This window comes from Vigna umbellata, chromosome 4 (assembly GCF_029865625.1).
Source record: "Vigna umbellata cultivar VRB3 chromosome 4, Vumbellata_1.0, whole genome shotgun sequence".
In the NCBI taxonomy this organism is placed as follows: Eukaryota; Viridiplantae; Streptophyta; class Magnoliopsida; order Fabales; family Fabaceae; genus Vigna; species Vigna umbellata.
The window spans coordinates 63,422,058-63,425,991 of record NC_142168.1 but is presented as its reverse complement, the minus strand read 5'-3'; the positions used below and the strand labels follow the sequence as shown (position 1 = coordinate 63,425,991).

Genomic DNA, 3,934 nt, shown 5'->3' with positions numbered 1-3,934 from the left:
AAGGATGTGATAAATATTCAAAACTTTCTTTCTTGGTGAAGTTGTATCACATCAAATGTCTATGCAGAATAAGTGACAAAGCTATGTCCATGATACTGGAGTTGCTAGCAGATGCATTTGAACATGCTAAAATTCCAAATTCATTCTATGAATCCAAAAAAGCTTGGTCTTCATTACACCAAAATTCATGCTTGCCCAAATGATTGTATGTTGCATGTTGGAGAAGACGAAGATAGAGATTCTTGTAAGAAATGCAAGACACCAAGATGGAAGCCAAAAAAGAGAAATACAATTGGTGACGATGTTGTTGGTAATAAGCGAAAGAAGATTCCTGCAAAGGTGTTAAGGTATTTTCCTTTGAAGCCTCGATTACAGAGGATGTTTTTGTCATCTAAAATAGCTGAGCATATGAGATGGCATGCATCAGAAAGTACGGATGAAGGCATGTTAAGACATCCAAGAGATTCTGAAGCATGGAAGAAATTTGACTTGATGCACCCTCAATTTGCCTTAGAGCCTCGAAATGTGAGACTCGATTTATCTACTGATGGGTTCAATCCATATGGCAACTTGAGCACCAATCACAGTATTTGGCCAGTTGTTCTCATACCATACAACCTTCCTCCTTGGATGTGTATGAAACAAAGTTCATTCATTCTATCCATTATCATTCCTGGAAAGCGAGCACCGAGCAATGATATTGATGTTTACTTATAACCATTAATAGAAGAGTTGAAGGAGTTGTGGGACACTGGCATCAAAAATTTTAATTCATATGGCAATGAACTATGTGATATCCATGCAGCCATATTGTGGACTATTAGTGACTTTCTAGGACTTGGAACCTTATATAGGTGGAACACACATGCAAGATTGGCATGTCCGAGATGTAATTTTGATACTACTCCTAAGAAGCTTGTCAAAGGTGGTAAATTTTGTTTTATAAGTCATTATTGTTGGTTAGATGGAAGACATAGGTTTAGATTGGCTCATTGGAGGTTTGATGGAACTATTGAAAATAGAAGCCAACCAATGACAATCTTAGAACATGATATCTTACAACAACTTGGTAATGTTCACGTTGAATTTGGGAAAGAACCTATAATTGAAGAAAGCTCAAAAAGACAACGCATCTCTAAGGTAGAGACTCTACAATGGCGAAAGAAAAGTATATTTTTTGACCTTCCTTATTGGGTAGATAACTTATTGCACTATAATCTGGATGTTATGCATATTGAAAAAATGTTTGTGACAATATATTGTTTACATTGTTGAATGATAGTACAAATAATAAATGCAAAGACAATCTAAAGGCAAGAAAGGACTTGCAACTTTGGGGTATAAGACTAGATTTGTGGTCTGACGAGCATTCTAGATATCTTCCTGCTATATATACATTGTCAAATGTAAATAAGGATATGTTTCTGAAAACTTTGAAGAATATAATTGTACCTGATGGTTACTCAAGTAATATCAGTAGATGTGTTGATGTCAAACAATGTAAGATTGGAGGACTAAAAAGTCATGACTCACATGTGTTGATGGAGCAACTTCTCCCTTTGGCAATAAGAAAGACACTCCCTAAAGAAGTCTCGTCTATTTTGATTAATCTATGCTCTTTTTTTAAATAATTATGTAATAAAGTTTTGAAGATAGATGAACTTGTCCAATTACAAGATAGAGTTGTCCTCACATTGTGTCACATGGAGATGTTATTCCCTCCTTCTTTTTTCACAGTGATGGTTCATTTGATTGTGCATTTAGTAGAAGATGTCAAGCTTGGAGGACCTGTCCAATATCGCTGGATGTATCCTATTGAGAGGTACTTGGGAAAATTGAAGTCTTATGTGCGTAATAAGGCACAAGCTGAAGGCTCAATAGCTGAAGGTTACATGGTTGAAGAGTGCTTAACTTTTTGTTCTAGATACTTAGATGGAATTGAGATTGTGTTTAATAGATTGTGTCGTGTTAATGATGAACCAAGCATTGGCTCTTGTACTGTAAGCACTTTATTCCCACCAGTCGAAAAACCAGTTGGAGGTTTCACTTATTTCACTCTATCTGCAAAGGAAAAGTTACAGGCGCATCGTCATAGCCTAACAAATAGTTCCATAGTTGACCCATTTCTTCAGTAAGTATTTTCACTTCGTCAATTCTATTAATTAGTCTTTTATTAGAATGTAACTATGTATAATTTGGACAATTCGTGTAGGGAATTTAGAGACACTATACAGAGACAATTAAGAAGTCGGAGTCGACAATCATCTTTGATAGACTAGAGAGTTCATAGGGAATTTGCAGATTGGTTTTCACGCCGTGTACGTATATTTATACCAATGAACATTGGTTTCATTCTATGTTATAATTGATAATTGATATGGACATGTTATTTTTTTTCCTTTTAGATAAGGAATGACTCAACTAGCCTCCACTCAACTTATTTGAAATTCTTAGTCATGGGTCCGATTGATTGTGCAAAACAATATAGTGCCTATAATGTTAATGGATTCAAGTTTAGGATCTTGGAGCGTGACATATGGCTTAAAACACAAAATATTGGAGTGTTTGGTACATTTGGGACAAGGAGTTATGCAAGTAGTAGTGATAATCAAATGCAATTTGGAGGTGTGCCTTATTATGGTCTATTAGTGGACATAATTGAAATAAATTATCATGGTTGTTGCTCAATTGTCTTGTTCAAATGTATGTGGGCTAATACAACCACGTGTAAGGGGATTATGACTGATGAGTTGGGATTTACAAGTGTAAGTTTTGGACGCTTGATTCATAGCGGTGATAATGATGATGATGAACCATACATTCAGGTGTTAGAAGCACAAATGGTATATTATGTAGATGATGATTTTGATAAAAATTAGTGCATCCCAACAATACATATAAAGCCTAAAGACTTGTACAACATGGGTGAAGATGATGTTGACAATTTTCATGAATGTGAACCATTTCAACAACAAAATTTAGAAATATTATTTCCAGATGATGAAAGAAATATACCATTAACAAGGTTTTAATTTGAATTATTAGTTATTATATATATTGTTATTCTGTTTATTTTCTTGTTTATTATATTTATAGTTGGTTTAAGTTTTATTTATGTAATTGTTTGTAGAGCACCTGAAGATGAAGAGAATGATAGTTAAGAACAATGAGACACAACATCATACACAAGCACATAATACATGGGGTCATATAGTAAATCATCCACCAGCACCTCAAAGTGCAACACCTAAAGTCCAATCATCTCCATCTCTATCTACCCCTCAAAGAAGTAAGTTCCCTTTACTGATTGTTTAATTAAAGTTTATTTATGTTGTTGAAATTTTTTGACATTCATTTATTTCTAGAACATATAAACTAAAGTTACCTCCGACAAGCCAAAACCTATGCACTCTTGGAACCATTCAGCCCCCAAATGCAATTGGTGTTCAATCAGAAAATCAAGTATTTTCGTTTGGTCAACCCCCAAATGAAGTTGTCCAGTCACCCGTTGAATTTGATATAAGTGTTCTTTCAAATATGTTAAATATCTTCTTTCAAATGATAAAATATGTTATCCAGTCATGTTGTGACATTTCTAGGAACCAGAAGTACATGATATATCATTGTAAAGTAGAAAGAAAAAGAAGGGCTTAGAGGCTTTGTTGGTGCGTTTTTGTATTAAAGAATGATGGGTCCCGCAAGATTTTATGAAGGAAAATTAATATTAAATAAATATAAGGTGACCTTTATTAAGAAGTTCATGTGCAGACTAGAAATAGAAAAGAAAGTTTTTTTTTTCCTTTTTAATGGTTTTCGTGCAGGGATTTATGTACCTATATTATTATATTATATTAATAAAGTATGAATTTACTTATAGGTTTAATAAAAACGAACGTACTGTCACATTGCCTTTAATAGTTTTTATTATATTTTA

At 33.8% G+C, this 3,934-nt stretch overlaps 1 pseudogene; it reads left to right on the top strand.

Moving 5' to 3' along the window:
• The first annotated feature begins 1,541 nt into the window (after positions 1 to 1,541).
• Positions 1,542 to 3,265, top strand: LOC148200877 (uncharacterized; annotated as a pseudogene).
• The last annotated feature ends 669 nt before the right edge of the window (positions 3,266 to 3,934 follow it).